Below are 20,539 nucleotides of genomic sequence, written 5' to 3' on the forward strand. Positions count from 1 at the left end.
AAAGAAAGAAAGAAAGAAAGAAAGAAAGAAAGAAAGAAAGAAAGAAATGTCCACTATCAAGGTCCAAGAGAAGCCTAAAAAGGGGGAAAGGGAAAAGAAAACAAGGGATCCAATGGAACTGAACTGCTTACATCCCTACATGGGAAGATGACACTTGTAACTCTTAAAAAATGTGGAAGGAATATACGTAGACAGAGGGTATGGGTATAAGGTGAATTTGAGGGAATGACACAAAAATTGAGGGAATGACATCAAAATATTTAAGGATACAAAAGGAAGGGAGAGGTAGAATGGGGTAAATTATTTCACATGAAGAGATGAAAAAATCTATTACAACAGAGTAGAAGATGAGAAGGTGGGTGATAGGCATCACTTGAACCTTGCTCACATCAGTATAGACTCAAAGAGGGAATAACATACATAATCAGTTGAATATAGAAATCTATCTTACCCAACAGGAAAGTAGGAGGGGAGGAGATTATGTAAAATCAGGGGTGGGGGGAACTGACAGAAGAGAGAGTGGACCAGGGGAGGTGGTAAACAGAAGCAAAACCCTGTCGAGGAGGAAAAGGGTGAAAGAAGAGAGAGGACAAACAGGAGGAAAAAAAGGATGGAAAGGAATACACAGATAGTAATCATAACTGTGAATGTGAATGGGATGAAATTTCCCATTAAAAAAGAAATGGATATCAGAGTGTATCAAAAACCAGAATCTTATAATATGTTGTTTACAAGAAACACTCTTGAAGCAGAGAGACAGACAGAGTAAAGCTAAGGGACTGTAGCAGAATCTATTATGCTTCAGCTGAAGCAAAAAACAAAACCAAAAACAAAACAAAAAAAAAAAATGGGTAGCAATCTCGATTTCAGAAAAAGCAAAAGCATAAATAGACCTAATTAAGAGACAAGGAAGGAAACTACATCGTGCCATAAGTGCCAAAACAATGAAGTAATATTGTTTTTTCAAAATAATATTGATTTTCAAAGAGGACCAGTTACATCAGGAGGGCAATATCTTGACTTGCAAAGTGAGGTAGTGCTTTGCAAAGTCATCATCTTATCTCTTGCAGGGTCATCTGAGTCCAGTGACAAGACATAGGTCAGGACAAGTGGAGACGGCCTCAGATGCAGTGGGAGACTGTGGCCTTTTTATGCTAAGGTCTTTCCTAGGTCTCAGTTTGTCTGAAGCAACACCCAGTCAGTGATTTAAGGATAAGTAAGAAATAAGGCAAAGAATGGCCTAGTTTGCCTATTAAAAAAAAAAAAATCAAACTGGGAAGCGAAGACCCTCAGGGTTTCTGGACAGAACAGAAACAATTGTTATTTACACTCACTCTGAGCCATCAAAACCCATACAATAACCAAGTGAGGATTGGGGTTGGGACCTATTATTGGCCACTAAACATATATGAAGCAAATGGCATAGTATTCAAATTTCTAAAGAAGAAGTTACATGAGTTATAGGAGGAAATAGACAGTAAAGTTATACCTTTGGACCTGAGACTTGCCCCCTCCAAACTAGAAAAATCAAAGCCCAAATTAAAAAAGAAAGAAGTTTAAGGTGGTGAGCAGAATTTTAGAAAAGTTAGATATGACAGACCTTTGGAGAAAATTGAATGAGGATAGAAAGGAATATACCTTTTTCTCAGTGGTACATGACACCTACACAAAAATTGACCATGTATTAGGGCATAAAAACTTTACATTCAAATACACAAAGGCAGAAATATTAAATGCATCCCTTTTCAGATCATGCTATAATAAAAATTACACTTAGTAAAGGGCTATGGAAAGATAGATTAAAATTAATCAGAAACTGAATAATCTCTTCCTAAAGAATGAGTGGCCAAACAATAAATAATAGAAAAAATCAATAATTTCATCAAAGAGAATGACAGCAATGAGAAAACACACCAAAATTTATGGAATTCAGCCAAAGCAGTACTTAAGGCAAAATTTTTATTGGTAAATGCTTACATCAATGAAATAGAGAAAGAGCAGATAAATGAATTGGACATACAACTTAAAAAAAAAGGAGAAAAAGAACACATTAAAAATTCCCAATTAAACACAAAAGTGGAAATCCTGAAAACCAATGGAAATATTATTAAATTGAAAGTAAGAAAACTATTGAACTAATGAATTAAACTAAAAGCTGGTTTTGTGAGGAAAAAAATAGATAAACTTTTGGTTAATTTGATTTTTTTTTAAAAAAAGAAGAAAACCAAATTACCAGTATCAAAACTTAAAAGGGCAAATTCACCACCAATAAAAAGGAAATTGAAGAAATAATTTTGAGCTATTTTGCTTAAGTGTATGCCAATAAATCTGACAATCTATGTGAAATGGATGAATATTTACAAAAACATAAATCTAGATTAACAGAAGAGGAAATAGAATACATAAATAACCCAATTTTAGAAAATGAAATTGAAGAAGCTATCAAAGAACTCCCTTAGAAAAATCTCCAGGACCAGATGAATTTACAAGTGAATTCTACTAAAAATTTAAAGAAAAAATAATTCCTATACTATATAAAGTATTTGGGAAATTAGACAAAGGAGTCCTACCAAATTCCTTTTATGACATAAACATAGTGCTGATACCTAAACCAGGAAGAGTCAAATCAGAGAAAGAAAACTATAGAACAATTTCCCTAATGAATATGGATACAAAAATTTTAAATAAAAACCTAGCAAGGAAATTACAGCAACATATCACCAGGATTATATACTATGACCAGATGAGACATGTGCAAGGAAAACAAGGGTGGTTCAATATTAGGAAAACTATAAGCATAATTGACCACATCAATAACAAACCCAATAGAAATCAAAGTATTACCTTCATCGATGCAGAAAAAGCTTTTGACACCATACAGTACACATTCCCATTAAAAACTTGAGAGAGCATAGCAACGTGTAATGGAGATAAGTTAGAAGCCTTCCCAATAAAATCAGAGGTGAAGCAAGGGTGCCCATTATCACCACTATTACTCAATATTGTACTAGAAATATTAGCTGTAGCAATAAGAGAATCAAAAGAAATTGAAGAAATTAGAATAGGCAATGAGGTTCTTTGTAGATGAAACAATGGTATAGTAAGACAATTCTAGATAATCAACTAAAATACTTAAAATAATTAACAACTTTAAAAAATTTGCAGTATATAAAATAAATCCACATAAATCATCAGCATTCCTATATATATTACCAACAAAGCCCAGCAAAACAAGATAAAAAGAGAAATTCCATTTAAAATAACTGTAGACAATATAAAATATTTAGGAGTCTACCTGCCAAGACAAACCCAGAGACTACATGAACACAATTACGAAACACTTTTAACATAAATAAAATTAAATGTAAACAATTGGAAAAATATCAATAGTTCATGTAAAGGCCAAGCAATATAATAAAAATGATAATTCTACCTTCATCAATTTACTCATTCAGTGCTATACCAATCAAACTACCAAAAATATTTTTATAGAGCTAGAAAAAATCATAGCAAAATTCATCTGGAGGAACAAAAACTCAAGAATATCAAGAAAATTATTTTAAAAAAGCAAAGGAATTTTGTCTTGCTGTACTAGTTTTCAAAATATTTTATAAAGAAGCAATCATAAAAATTATCTGGTACTGGCTAAGAAATAGTGTTAGATCAGTGGAATACATTAGGTACACAAGACACAGTAATAAATGACCATAGTAATCTATTGTTTGATAAATCCAAAAAAACCTAGCTTCTGTGACAAAAGATCAGTATTTGACAAAAACTGCTGGGAAAATGGTATGGCAGAAACTAGATATAGATTAACATTTTACACCATATGACAAGATAGGGTCAAAATGGGTACATTGAGACATAAAAGAGTTTAGACACAAAGGGTACAATAAGCAAATTAGGAGAGCAACAAATAGATTATCTGTCAGATCTATGGAGAAATGAAGATTTTTTTTTTGACCAAAGAAGAGATAGGGAAATTACAGGATGAAAAATGGATAATTTTGATTACATTAAAGTAAAAAGGGTTTGCACAAACAAAACAATGCAACCAAGATTAGAAGGAAAGCAAAAAGCTGGGGGGAAATTCTTTACAGCAAGTATCTCTGATAAAGGTCTCATTTCTCAAATATATAGAGAACCGAGTCACGTTTATAAGGATACAAGCCATTACCCAACTGATAAATGGCCAAAGGATATGAACAGGCAGTTTTCAGATGAAAAAAATCAAAGTTATCTACAGTTACATGAAAAAAATGCTCTAAATCACTATTGATTAGAGTAATGCAAATTAAAACAACTCTGAGGTACTATTTCACAACTATCAGATTGGTTATTATGATAGAAAAGGAAAATGATAAATATTGGAGAGAATCTGGGAAAATTGGGACCTTATGCACTGTTGCTGGAGCTATGAACTGGTCCAACCATTCTAGAGAACAATTTTTCACTATGCCCAAAGGGCAATCAAATTGCACATACTGTTTGACCTGTAATACCACTACTTGGTCTGTATCCCAAAAAGTTTTTTTTTTTAAATGGGGTGGGGGAGACCTACATTTACAAAAATATTTATAGCAACTCTTTGTGGTGGCCAAAAAAAAATGAAATTCAAGGGATGCCTATTATTTGCAGAATGGCTGAACAAGTTGTAGTATATGCAAGGAATGGAATACTATTGTGCTATAGGAAACGATGAGCAGGTAGATATCAGAAAAACCCAGAAAGACTGAACTGATGATGATTGAAATGAACAGAACCAGAACATTGTACACAGTAAAAGAAACATTGTGATATGATTAACTATGAATGACTAAGCTCTTCACAGCAATACAATGATCTAGGACAATTTCAAAGAACTCATGATGGAAAATGTTATCCATATCCAGAGAAATAACTGGTGGAGTCTAAATGCAGATCAAAATATACTATTTGCACTATCTTTATTTTTTTCATGATTTTTTCTCTTTATCTGTTTCTTTTTCACAACATGACTCATATGGAAATATGTTTTACATGACTGCACATATATAACCTCTATCAAATTGCTTACTCTTTTATGAAGGGGGAAGAGAGGAAAGGAAGGGAGAAAAATGTGGAACTCAATTTTTTTAAATGAATGTTCAAAAGTATCTTTACAGGTGAGTGGAAATAATACAAAACTATTTAAAAAAGAAATTTGAGGAAATTACTTACTTATAGTTAGAGAGCAAGGGCAAGTAATCCGAGAAGGACTTCATGGGAAAGGTTATATCCTTATCTTTATACAACCTAATGCCTATTCTTTTTTAGGCTTATATCCCTATATATTGGTACTATTTTAGACGATTATCTTAAAAGGCTTTCTTTAATCTTATATTCTTACTAACCAATTCTAAATATTTGTCACATTTGGCTACTTTTAGGCCTTTATCATGTTTGCTCGTAGTTCAGCTAAAATTCAGTGCCAGTCAATTCTAATTTAAGAGGGATCATAATAAGTGGAGAAGGCTTTTGACTTGGAGTCAAGAAGACCTGAGTTTAAATCTTGCCTTAGATATTTACTAGTTAGAGGGATCCTAGGTAAGTAATTTAATTTTTTGTGCCTCAGTTTCCTTATCTGGATTAGATGCCATTTAAGGTTCATTCCAGCTTTGAATCTGGGATCCTATTAATAATATATTGTTTAAAAAAAAAAGCGGCACAGCCTTAAAATATATGTCCTTTTACATTTAATTTGGGGGAGGATTTGCAAGCAGAAAACCTGATTTTTTTCTCCCTAAAATCTATCCATAACAATTTCTTTCATGGATTGTTCATTTACAAATTTTGATTTTTAAGACATTTCCTCAAAGCACTCAGGAAACATGCCCTCAAAATATATCCCCAAAATTCATTTAAAAAGCTTGCATAATATGTTGGTTGTAACTGAACTTTCATTTTTGTATTTTATTGCTTGTTAACAGAAAACAAGACTCAGAAATTGGGTTCAGACCAAAATTTTATACTATATTCGCAATAAATTATGGAGATAATATACCTTTCTTCTATAACTATACAAAGGGGTAAATTCTTAGCCAAACAAGGGACAGAAACAATTACAAAAGATAAAAAAAGATGATTTTGATTACCTGAAATTGAAAACCTTTTTAGATACATGAGCAAAATGTGTCTAAGATAAGAAGGGAAATAGTCATTTGGAGGGAAAGGGAAAGGAACTTTGCAGCCCATGTGTTTGATAAGGTCTGATATACATAATAAGGAAAATATTAGAAATGCATAAGACTAAAATCCCTTCTTCAATAAATAAGTGGTTAAAGGATATCATTAATTGTCAAAGGAAGAATTGTAAGATAATAGCCATCATTTTAAAAATGTTCCAAATAACTACTAATAAAAGAAATTTAAATAAAAACACCCATGAGGTTTCACTTCTCACATGCCAAGTTGTCAAAAGTGACAAAAGATGGAAATAATCAATGACAAAGAAGTTGTGGGAGGACAGGCACATTAACGTGTGATTTCTAGATACATGAATGGGTACAACTATTCCAGAAAGAAATTTGGAATAACACAAATAGAATGAATAGAATGTCAATGTACTTTGACCTAGAGGTTCAGTTGCTAGATAAACACTTTCCAAAAATCAATGACAAAAAGAAAGGTTCCATTTACATCACACACAAAATTTAGCAGCACTTTTTTTCTGGTGGTTGAAAAAAATAGAAATAAAGTTATTACCTATAAATTAGTCTCTGACTAACTGTGGTAAGTGAAATAATGCACCATTAGAGTGCTAGGTGATAAGAAGTGACAAGCATGATGAATACAGAGAACGTTAGAAAACTTTATATAAACTGATGCAAAGCATAGTAAATAGAACCAGGAAAAGTACACACACACACACACACACACACACACACGCACACACACGCACACACACACACACACAAACACACACACACACACACACACACCCCACACATAATTGAAGATCAGAAACAAAAACATTGAAATTGAATATTGTAAACAAAGAAAATAAACCCTATAATGACCAAACTAGGTTCCAAAGATTATTTTTGTATATACCTCTTCTCCTACTACTTCGTAGAGGTGGGACATACATAGGTGTGGACTATTGTTTAACATGTCAGACATTTTCAAGGTGTTAATTGGTGTTGCCAATTTACCCCTCAACCTCTACTTTTTTTTTAAGCTTTATTATTCATTGTTACAAGATAGTTTCCTGCCAGTGAGAGAAGTGTAGTTAGGGAATATAGATAATGTGAAAATAAAATATACCTACAAAATATATTTTAAAAATAAATGAACAATGTATACTCCAAATTTTAAAGTATATCCTATACAGATAAATTTCAAAAATCCATCTGGTATATTAAAAATAATCTCAATCTCATGTGATTTTTTTTCATGTCAGAAAGCAGAAAGGACCTTAGATAACTTATTTCTAAGAGTGGACAAGTTAGGTGCTCTATTTCTTGTTTTCTTAATCTGAGCATTTTATATTATTTTAAATATTCTACCATTTCATTTAGATTGTAAGATTGATTGACCCAGACATCATAGAACCAAAGATCTATGAAGAAATTGAAAAGATTCACTGATCACCTCCTGAAAGAAATCCCAAAATGAAAACTCTTAGGAATATTGTAACCAATTTCCACAGCTCTCAGGTCAAGGAGAAAATACTGAGAATAGTCAGAAAGAAATAATTCAAATACAATGCAATCACAGTCAGGATCACACAAAATTTAGCAGCTACCGAGATAAAGAAATTGAGCAAATTTCTTTGATAAAGACCTCATTACTGGATACGTACTTGTTATAGAACTGAGCCAAATTTATTTAAAAAAAATAAGAGACATTCACCAATTGATAAATGGTCAAATGATATAAATGTTTTCAGAAAAAAACAAAAAAACAAAGTTATTAATTGGCATATAAAAATGTTCTACATCATTATTGATTAGAAAAATGTGAATTAAAAAACAACTGAAGTATCACTCCTTATCTATCAGATTGGCTAACATGACAGAAAAAGAAGATATGTACAGTTTAAGCTGGTCTCCACTTCACACTCACCCTTGATAAATATAAAAGAATCTCAGAATATCAGATTTGGAAAGAGTCATAGATATACTCTTATCTAACACATACCTGAACAAGAATTTCCTCTACAACAAATTTATTGATTATCTTTGCTTAAATTTCTTCCAATTTGCTTAAAATTCTTCCAATGAAATGTAGCCCATTCTACTTTTAGTAGATCTTTTTCTATACTGTTCCCTCACATCAACCCTGCATTTGTCTCTTTGTGACTTCTATCCATTGTTTCTAATTCTGCCCATGAAGGCCAAGAAGAGTTAATCTAACTCTTCTTTCTGCATTACAAATCCTTCAAAATATTCAGACAGATATAATGTACTCCTTACTTCTTTTATTCAGGTTAAAAATCCAAATGTTGTGAATAAATTGCCATATGGTGTCATCTTTTCTGTCTTGTTAGCTAATATGATAGGTGTGAGGTGGTACCTCACCAACTGGAGTGTTTTTCTTTGGATCTTCTTCATTTTATTAATGTATTTCTTTTGTTTCACATTTTATTTTTTTTTAATTATAACTGCAAATTCTCTCTCTGTTCTAACCCACTCCTATCCACTGAGAAGGTAAGAAAAATAATGCCCATTTTATCTATGAAGTCATGCAAAACACATCCACATTAGCCATGTGGTGTATGGGGGGAAGCAAGAAAAATAAAGTGAAAGAAAATATGCATCAATTTGTACTAAGAGTTTATCAATTCGCTCTCTCTCTCTGGAGGTGTCATTTTTTTTCATGAATCCTTTGGAATTGTCATGGATCATTGCATCAATAAGAGTAGCTCCATCATTTACAGTTGATTTTCCTTACAAATTGTTATTGTGCACAAATTTCTCCTACTTCTGCTCACTTCATTTTATATCAGTTCATATAAGTCCTCCTAGGATTTTCTGAAACTATTCCCCTCATCATTTTTTACTGCAAAATTATAGTTAATCACAATCATATACCACGGTCATTCCCCAATTGATGGATATCCCCTTAATTTCAAAGTCTTGTCCACCACAAAAAGAGCTACTATAAATATTTGTGTACATATAAGTCCTTTACATGTTTCCTCAATCTTTGGGAGGTACAGACTAGGTACTGGTATTGCTGGATCAAAGGATATGTACAGTTTGATTGCACTTGGGGCATAGTTTTAAATTGTTCTCCAGAATGGTTCATAGTTCCACAAACAATACAACATTGTATCTTTTTTCATACCCCTTCCAGCATTTGTCATTTTCCTTTTCTGTCTTGTTAGCCAATATAATGTGTATGAGGTAGTACATCCGAATTATTTTAATTTGCATTTTTAATTACTAGTGATTTTGAGCATTTTTCCTATGACTATTGATAGCTTTGATTTCTTCTGAAAAGTATTCATATCCTTTGACTATGAATTGGGGAACGGCTCTATTTTTTTCTAAACTTGGCAGTTGCCTATATATTTAAGAAATGAAGCTTTTATCAGAGAAACTTGTCATAAATTTCAATTTCTTTTTCTTGCCTTACTGCTATAACTTGCATTTTTAGTACTGTTTTGAATAGTAATGGTGATAATGGACATCTTTGTGATATGTTTCTGTAGTCTACTCACTAATATTTTATTTAAAGTTTTGGCATCAATATTCAGGCATATTGGTCTATAATTTACTTTCTCTGTTTTGACCCTCCCTGGTTTAGTTATTAAGACCATATTTATGTCATAAGAGAAATTTTGTAGGAACCATTCTTTTTCACTTCCTCCCAAAGATTTTGTGTAATATTAGAATATTAATTGTTCTTATAAGGTTTGATAGAGTTCAGTTGTTAGTCCACCTGGTCCTTTTTTCCCATTAAAGAAGTAATTTATGGCTTATCCAATTTCATTTTCTTTTTTTTTTTGCAGCCAAAAACAAGGTTTATTGAAAATTTGCCATATTAGCTAGACTCTTAAGGAATCTGAGCTTCTATGGGCTGTTAGCTAGATTCTAAGAGTCAGAGCATCTTAATGGAGACAAGATGGACCTTATATACAGAAAGATTGTGGGAAGGATCTAGGAGTGGCTAAGTAGAACATGAGGTAATAGAATTACCAAGGGTGGGAAGTGACCTGGGGCCATAGTGAGGCAAGACTATGGAGGGGAGATTGGGTGTAGCCACAGTGAAAGACCAATTGAAGGGATTATAGCCTCAGGCAAATGCCAGAGATTTGGCCATGTGGGAAAGTCCAGGGTTTTTCCTTTCTGGGGCCCAGATCCCAACCCTATCATTCCCCCCTCAAACAAATGGGACCCAAATTCTTTTGGAGTAAGGGGTGAAGGTCTCTGCTTCTGAAACTGCTTCCTACTGGCAAGGAGCATAGATCCAGGAGGGGGGGAATTGGCTAGTACCCGCTGTTTCCTACCAACTGTAGGTGAATGACCTGTAGTCTGGAAGACATAAATCTGACAGAAAAAAACTGCAGGGCCCAGATATAAAGCAGGGACTAGATTTAGGGCCCAACTTTAAGGATAAAACATCCTTAACAATGTTTGGATTCAGATAATTCAGTTTTCCAACCATGCAGTATCAAATTCACCTCATAGCCAGACTCATGAATAGCCAGGTGGGTAACATCCCCTTTCAAATCAATATAATGGGGAAACTGAGCCAGGAGAATCCCATCTTAGACTGAGGCTAAAATTGTCCTCTCAGCTTTTCCCAATGATGACTTCCCACCAGTATCACCTTCTCTGAGTAGTTTGTGGCATTTCTCTCAAATAGTGGATTACTTTGTATTATTAGGACAGTTAGAAGAAGTCTCTTCAGACAGAGGACATAAGCTCCCCTGCTGTGGGCATGTTCCAGAAAAAAAGAAGGGTGAGAAAGAGGGATGTATTGGGAGAACAGGGAAGTGAAAAGAAGAATAGGAAAAATATCTCATATAATAGAGGAATGTAAGGAAAAGTTTTTACAATGAAGGAGAAAATGGGGAGGGGGGATGGGATGATGCTTGAAACCTCACTCTGGTGCAAAGGGAGAAGAACATATATACATACATAGTTGGGTCTATAAATTTATAATGCCTAATAGAGAAGTAGGGGAGAAAATGGCTTAGAAAAAGAAGTGGGCATGGTAAGAGAGAGGTTAGATCAATGGAGGCACTGATCAAAGGCTAAACAGATTTTTGAGGAGGGGACGGGGGAAAAAAAAGAGGATAAATAGGAGAGAATAGGATGGAAGGAAATACAAATTTAGTAATCATAACTGCAAATGTAAATAGGATGAACTCAACCCAAAAAAATGGAAACAGAGAGAATGTATTAAAAAGTAGAATCTATCCATACACATGTGTACATGTGTATATATGTACAGTGTGTGTGTGTACACACATACATATGTATATATATATTCATTTATTTATTTTTCAATAAGAGATACACTTGAAACAGACACACAGAATAACAACGAGCTGGAACAGAATCTATTATGCTTCAGCTGAAGTTAAAAAAAAGGCAGGGGTAGCAATCATAATCTCAGACAAAACAAAAAGAATTAATAGACCCAATTCAAAGCGATATTTGGGGAAACTATATTTTGCTAAAAGGTACCATAGAAAGTGAAGTAATAGCAATACTAAGTATATATTCATCAAATGGAATAGTGTACAAATTTTAAAAGGAAAAGTCCAATGAGTTACAGGAAGAAATAGATAGTAAAGCTATACTAGTGAGGCAACCTCCATTTACCCATCTCAAACTGAAATAATTATAACATAAAACAAACAAGAAAAAAGTTAATGAGATAAATAGAATTTTAGAAAAGTTAAATACATTATATATTCACAGAATATTGAATGAGAATTGAAAATAGTTACCTTTTTCTCGGTTCTTCACGGCACTTGCACAAAAAATGATCATACACCAGGACATAAAAACTCACAAACAAATGCAGAAAAGTAGAGATGTTAAATATACTCTTTCAAACCATAAAGCAATAAAATTATATTCAATAAAAGGTAAGTTAAATGCAGAAAAAAAACTAATTAGAAACTAAATAATCTGATATGAAAGCACAAGTGGGTCAAAGGACAAATCATAGAAGCAATCAATAATTTCATTAAAGATAATGACAACAATGAAACAAAATACAAAATTTTGTGAGATACAGCCAAAGCAGTAGTAAAGGAAAATTTTGTATCTCTAAAAGCTTACATCAGTTAAAAAAAAAAAAAGGGAAGGAACAGATCATAAATTGGTTGAGCAATTAAAAAAAAAACAAATTAAAAAATACTAATTATATTATACACCAAAATAGAATTCCTGAAAATCCGAGAGATTAATAAAATTGAAAGTAAAAAATTGAAATAATAAGCAAAATTAGAAGCTTGTTTTATTAAAAATAATAAAATAGATAAATCATTGGCTAACTTAATTTTTAAAAGAAAGAAGAAAACCAAATTATCAGTTCAAAAATTAAAAGAGTGAGTGCACAATCAATAAAAATTAAATTAAAATAGTTATTAGGAGATATTTTGCACAACTACATGCCAATCAAACTGACCATTTAAATGAACTGGATAAATATTTAGAAAAGTATAAATTGTCCAGATTAACAGAAGAGGAAATATATTATTAAAATACTTAAATAACTATCTTAGAAAAACAATTTGAACAAGCCATAAATGAGGTTTCTAAGAAAAGAAACCTAGGACCAGATGAGTTTACAAGTGAGTTCTACTAAATGCACTTAAAGAACAATTAATTTCAATGCTACATTAACTGCTTGGAAAAATAGGTTGAGATAATTATTATTATAGCATTATATTAACAACTAATTATTTATTTGTGACCCAGGCTTTTCTCCTAATTTCTCTTTAGAGTCCCAGCTCTTGTTAAAGTTATCCATCTCTGAAAGACATGACTGATTGATGAGATTACTACTAGCCATCAAGGAACATGTTTGTCAATCTTGGGTGGAACCTCACCCAAATAAGATACCTAACTTCTGTTTAGCATATAAACAGAAACCAGTTTTGGAGAGTCCTTACCCTGGAGAAGGGAACCCCTGTCCTTTTTACCCTCCATTAGAGTTTAGGGTGACCCAGCTCATGAAGGAGAAAACCAGCTGGACAGGTCTAGATGGAGATGTATTCCCCTAACCAGATTGCTGGAGGATGCTGAGTCTTAGAATCAAGTCACATTCTCAGCAGGAGGAGCTAAAGACCTTTAGCCCACTTCCTCATTAAATGTCCACCAATTAGGGTTGATTTTCACTTGTTAAAGGAATTCCCTGTTAGAAGGGTTATTTAAGGCTTTAGGGTCTCCACTGGGGGTTTTTGGTTCCCAAGCAAAACCTCTGACCTCAATTTATTGATTGCTGGCTAGCTTAATTAATTAATTGATTATTAACTACTTAGAAGCTCTGTCTATTGGGGTTTTTCACTCATTTCAGGATAGAGAAGGAATCTCACCAAATTCCTTCTGTGATACAAATATGGTTCTTGCTCATCAAGCCAGTGGCATAGCAGGCCAGGAGGCCTTCAGCCCCAGAACTGCTGGCACAATAGGCTTGACTAAACCAGGTTATCCCATGGCAGTGGTCAAGCCACTTGAGGCCCCTGCACAAAAAAGCAATGATCACACCCATGGCCCCCAGCACAAGAAGCTTGGAACAGAGCCCCTGTGTCCCAGGAGTAGAGCTCAACTTTTAAAAAGGATAAAAAAAAATGACAAAAACCAGAAAAGAGTCCTGACCATAGAAAGCTACTTTGGCAACAGGGAACATCAAAACATGAATTCAGGAGAGGACAACAATGTCAAGATGCCTAAATATGGAGCCTCAATGGAGAAGATGAATTGGCCTCAAGGCCAAAAAGCCTGCTTGGAAGAGCTCAAAAGGGATTTTAGAAATCAGAGAAAAAATTAGAAAAAAAATTGATAAAATAAACCAGTTATGCAAGAGAGAGTCAACAGGTTGGAAAAAGGAAGGACTAAAATTTGACTGAGAAAAACAACTCCTTAAAAAGTAGAATTGGCCAAATAGAAGAGGAGGTACAAAAGCCGACTGAAGAAAATAATTCCTGAAAAATTAGAATTGGGCAAGTGGAAGCTATGGGACATCAAGAATCAGCCAAACAAAATCAAAAGAATGAAAAAATGGGAAAAAAAATATAAAATAACTCATTGGAAATACAACTGACACAGGAAATGGATCCAGGAGAGATAATTTAAGAATTATTGGACTACCTGAAAGCCATGATCAAAAAAAGAGCCTGAACAGCAACATCAAGAAATTATCAAGGAAAATTGCCCTGATATTCTAGAACCAGAGGGAAAATTGTCACTGAAAAAATTGACCAATCACCTCCTGAAAGAGAGAGCAAAATGAAAACTCCAAGGAATATGGTAACCAAATTCCAGAATTTTCAGGTTAAGGGGGAAATACTGTAAGCAGCCAGAAAGAAATAATTCAAATAACAAGGAGCCACAGTAAGGATTGCACAGGATTTAACAGTTTCTACATTAAAGGAACAGAGAGCTTAGAATATGATATTCTAGAAATCAAAGGAGCTTAGATTACTACCCAGCAAAATTGAACATAATCTTTTAGGGGAAAAGATGGATATTCAATGAAATAGGGGACTTTGAAAATTTTCTGATGAAAAGATCAGAACTGAACAGAAAATTTGATTTTCAAACACAAGACTCAAGACAAGCATAAAAGAATGAACAGGAAAGAAAAAAAATTTAATAAGATTGAACTTTTTACACATGAAGAAGACACATTTTTATATCTCTAAAAGCTTACATGAATAAAATAGGGAAAGATCAGATCAATGAATTAGGCATGCAACTAAAAATCTAGAATTAAAATGACTTAAAAATCCCCAATTAAATATAAAATTAGAAATTCTGAAAATCAAAGGAGAGATTAATAAAATTGAAAGTAAGAAAATCATTGAACTAATAAATAAAACTGTGAGTTGGTTTTATGAAAAAAAAACAATAGATAAACCCTTGGTTAATTTGAATATAAACATAAGAAAATCAAATTATCAGTATCAAAAATGAAAAAAGGGTGAATTCACCACCAAATAAAGAGGAAATTAAAGTAATAATTAGAAGCTATTGTGCCCAATTGTATGCCAACAATTCTGACAATCTAAGTGAAATGTATGAATGTTTACAAAAATATAAATTGCCCAGATTAACAGAAGAGGAAATAAAATACTTTAATAACCCCATTGTAGAAAAAGAAATTGTACAAGCCATAATGAAATCTCTAAGGAAAATAATATCCAAAGCCTGAGGGGTTTACAAGTGAATTCTGCCAAACATCTAAAGAACAATTAATTCCAATACTGTATAAACTATTGGAAAAATAGGTGGAGTCCTACCAAATTCCTTTTATGACACAAACTTGGGGCTGACAACTAAGCCAGGAAGTGCCAAAACAGAGAAAGAGAATTAAAAACCAATTTTCCTAGTGAATTTTGATGCAAAAAAAAAAAAAATAAAAGATTAGCAAAAGATTATAATTTATCACCAGGATGATACATTATGACCAGGTGGGATTTATACCAGGAATGCAGGGCTGGTTCATTATTAGGACAACTGTCAGTACAATTGACCATATCAATAAGAAAACTAGCAAAACCATATGGTTATCTCAATAGATGCAGAAACATGCATACTATTACATGTTGACAAATGCAGCACACATTCCCATTAAAAACAGTAGAGAGCATAGGAATAAATAGAGTTTTCCTTAACATGATAAGCAGTATCTATCTAAAACCATCAGCAAGCATTATCTATAACAGGAATAAGTTAAAAGCTTTCCCAATAAGATTGGAGTGAAACAAGGATGCCCATTATCACCACTCTTACTCAATATTTTACTAGAAATGTTAGCTTTAGCAATAAGAGAAGAAAAAGAAATTGAAGGAAGAAAACAAGGAAATAAAATTATCACGCTTTGCAGATTATATGCTTAGAGAATCCTAGAGAATCAACTAAAAAAAAAAAAACTACTTTAGATTTTTTAATAACTTGACCAAAGCTGCAGGATATAAAATAAAACCATGTAAATCATCAGTATTTCTATACATTACCAACAAAACTCCACAGAAGGAGATAGAATGATAAATTTCACTTAAAATAACTGTAGACAATATGAAATATTTGAAAGTCTACCTACCAAGACAATACCAGGAATTACATGGACACAATTACAAAGCATTTTTCAAACAAATAAAGTCTGATCTACTCAATTGGAAAAAACATCAATGCTTATGGGTAGGCTGAGCTAATAAAAAAATGACAATTCTACCTAAATTAATTTACTTCTTCAGTGCCATACCAATCAAACTACTAAAAAATTTTTAGAACTAGAAAAAAATAATAACTAAATTCATCTGGAAGAACAAAAGGTCAAGAATATCAGTGGAATTAATGAAAAAAAATGCAAAGGAAGGTGGCCAATTGTACCAGATCTAAACTATATCATTAAGCGGCAATCATCAAAACTATTTGGTATTGACTAAGAAATAAAGTAGTGGACCAGTGGAATAGTTTAGGTACAGAAGACACAGTAGTAAATGACTATAGTAATCTATTGTTTGATAAACCCAAAGACTCCAGCTTCTGAGTTAAGAACTCTCTTTTTGACAAAAACTGTTGGGAAAACTGGAAAATAGTACAGAAGAAACTAGGTATAGACCAGCCTTTCACACTGTATAACAAGATAAGGTCAAAATGCATACATGATTTAGACCTAAAGCTTGATAGCACAAGCAAATTAGGAGAGCAAGGAATAGTTTACCTGTTATATCTATGGAGAAGGGAAGAATTTTGACCAAACAAGAGACAGAAATGCAAAATGGATAATTTTGATTACATTAAATTGAAAAGTTTTTGCCCAAACAAAACCATTGCAACCAAGATTAGAAGGAAAGCAGAAAGATGGGCAAAAAATTTTAAAGCCAGTATTTCTGATAAAGACCTCATTTCTAAAATATGTAGAGAACTGATTCAAATTTATAAGAAGTCATTCCCCAATTAATAAATGGTCAAAGGATATGAACAGCAGTTCTCAGATGAAGAAATTGAGGCTATCTATAGTCATATGAAAAAAATTATCAAAATCACTCCTGATTAGAGAAATGCAATAAAACAACTCTGAGATACCACCTCACAATATCAGATTGGCTAATGTGACAGAACAGGAAAATAATAAATGTTAGTGAAGATATAGGAAAATTGAAACACTGATGCATTGCTAGGGAGTTGTGAACTAATTCAACCTATGCCCGAACTATGCCCAAAGGGCTATAAAACTGCACATAAGCTTTGATCCATCAATACCACTCCTAGGTCTGTACCCCAAAGAGATCATTAAAAAAGGGAAAAGGACGCACATCCATAAAAAATATTTATAGCAGTTCTTTCTGTGTTGTCAAAGAATTGGAAATTTAGGGCATGTCCATTAATTGGGGAATGGCTGAACAAGTTGTGGTATATGAATATAACAGAATATCATGGTGTTGTAAGAAATGATGAGCAGGTGGATTTCAGAAAAACCTAGAAAGGCTTACATGAACTGACGCTGAGTGAAGTGAGCAGAACCAGGAGAACATTGTACACAGTAACAGAAATATTGTGCAATGATCAACTATGGTAGACTTAGCTCTTCTCAGCAATATAATGATCTAAGACAATTCCAAAGGACTCATAATGAAAAATGCTATCCACATCCAGAGAAAGAACTATGCAGTGTGAATACAGATCGAAGCATAATATTTTCACTTTTTTTCTCATGCTTTTCCCCATTTGTTCTGATTCTTCTTTCAACATGACTAATGTGAAAATATGTTTAACATGATTGTACATTTATAAACTATATCAGATTGCTTGTTGCCTTGGAGTAAGGGGAGGGGAGGGAGGGAGGTGGGAGAGAAATTTGGAATTCAAAATCTTATAAAAATGAATGTTGAAAACTATTTTTAAATGTAATTGGAAAACAAATGTGATACTATTAAGTGAAAAAATATAACATTGCCTAAAAAATTACTTATTCAGTGCCATGCAAATCAAACTACCAAAGAATTATTTTACAGAGCTAAAAAATAATAATAACAGGATTTCTTTTGTGGGACAAAAAGTTGTGAATATCAAGGGAATGAATGAAAAAAGAAAAGTGAAGGAAGGCAGCCCAGCAATACAAAATCTCAAACTGTACTCCAAAGTACTCAAAACAATAGTTGAGTAATGGAATAGAGTAGGTATACAACATACCAAAGTAAACCTAGCATTTGATAAATTCAAATATCCAATATATTGGGGAAAGAATTCATTCTCTGACAAAAACTTCTGGGAAAACTAGAAAGTAGTTTTATAGAAATTAGGGGTAGACCAACATCTCACCCTCTACATAACGATAAGCTCAAAATGAGTACATGATATAATCATAAAGGATCACATGAAATGCAAATTACTGGAGAATGAAATACACACACACACACACACACACACACACACACACACATATTAGGTCTCTGAAAAAGGGAAGAGTTCATGACCAAACAAGAGATACAGAGGATCACAGGAAGTAAAATAGACAATTTTGATTACATAAAATTAAGTTTTTGCAGAAACAAAACCAGTTTAGCTAAAATTAGAAGAGAACTAAAAGGAAAAATTTATTAAGCCCTACTAGGTGACATCCATTGTGCTAAACACTTTTCAGATACTATCTCATTCCACCCTGAATTAGATAAAGGTGTGAGAAAAAAAAAATATCTTTGCAGCAAGTTTCTCTGATAAATGTCTTATGTCTAAGATATATGTGAAACCAATTAAAATATATAAGAATATAAATCAATTATTCTCCAATTGATTAATAGTCAAATAATATGAACAGATAGATTTCTGGGGGAGAAATACAACTATCAACAGCACAGAAAATGTTCTAAATCATTAATAATTACAAAAAGTGAAAATTAAAACCACTTGAAGGTTCTACCTAATACCCATCAGATTGGACAAAGCAACAGAAAAGGAAAATGGCAAATATTAGAGAGGCTGTGGAAAAAAAACATTTAAATTAATTCAGTGTTGCTAGAGCTGGGAATTGGTCTAGCTGTTCTGAAAAGCAATTTAAAACTATGCCAAAAATTTATTAAACTGTGCATATGCTTTGAACCAGTAACATTACTTCCAGGTTAAATTCCAAATGCATGTGTGTGGGGATGGGGGTCGATAGATATTTGATAGATACACAGATAGATAGATAGATAGATAGATAGATAGATAGATAGATAGATAGATAGATAGATAGATAGATAGATAGATAGATAGATAGATACAGATAGATAGATAGAAATTGATTATTAGCCAGAAATTCTGTCTCATGTTTTTTTCATTCATTTCAAGGTAGAGAAGGAGTCTGACCAAATTCTTCCTATGACATAAATATGGTTTTGAAACTTAAAACAGGGAGTGCAAAAACAGAAAAAGAATACACTAGACCACTTTCCCTAATAAATATTGATGCAACAAAAATAAATAAAATATTGGAAAGGAGATTACAGCAATATATTACAAAATCATAAATGGTACCTGAGTGGGATTTATGCCAGAAATGCAGGGCTGGTTCAATATTAGAAAAACTATGTGCATAATTGACCATGTTGATAACAATATGCACATATATACATACGTATATATACAAATATTACTCACATATACATATATTTAAAATAAGTAAAGGATCCATATTTGCAAAAGTGTTTATAGTAGCCCTTTTGTAGAGGTGCAGAATTGGAATTCCTCATCAGATGGGGGATTGAAGAACAAGCTATATTATATGAATTTGATGGAATGCTATTAAACAGTAAGAAACGATGAAGGCGTTAATTTCAAAGAAAACTGGAAGAGTATGGATGAACTGATACAGAATTCAGTGAGCTTAACCAGAAAAAAAACCAATTTATACAATAACTACAATATTTGAGTGACAAATTTGAAGGACTTAGGTACTCTGATCCATACGATGACATACTATGATTCCTGAGGACTTATGATGAAACCTACTATCCACCTCCTGAAAAAGAGGTGAGTGACTCAGAGTAGATTTAGAATTTTTTTTAATATAGCTAATGTGGGATTTTTAAAAATGATTGTACATGTTTGTAATATGGTTTTTTCTTGCTTTCTCATTCTGTGTAGTGGGGGGAAAGAAGATAAATTTATATTTTAAAAAATAAAATTTAATTTAAAAAAAGATGTACACACACACACATCTCAAATTGAATCATCCTAGATAGGTTCTGAACTTGGGTTTGCCAACACAACATTCTCACATTGTAGTGGAATCTTTCTGTCCTTCAGTCGTATCCAGTCCCTTAAATATGGATATTACAAATCCATTTTAGCTTTATACCACCTTCAGAAGATAAAAAGTATGTTGAGGGTTGCGGACTTGT

Source organism: Vombatus ursinus, unplaced genomic scaffold (genome assembly GCF_900497805.2).
Source record: "Vombatus ursinus unplaced genomic scaffold, bare-nosed wombat genome assembly UNPS02014816.1, whole genome shotgun sequence".
Lineage (NCBI taxonomy): Eukaryota > Metazoa > Chordata > Mammalia > Diprotodontia > Vombatidae > Vombatus > Vombatus ursinus.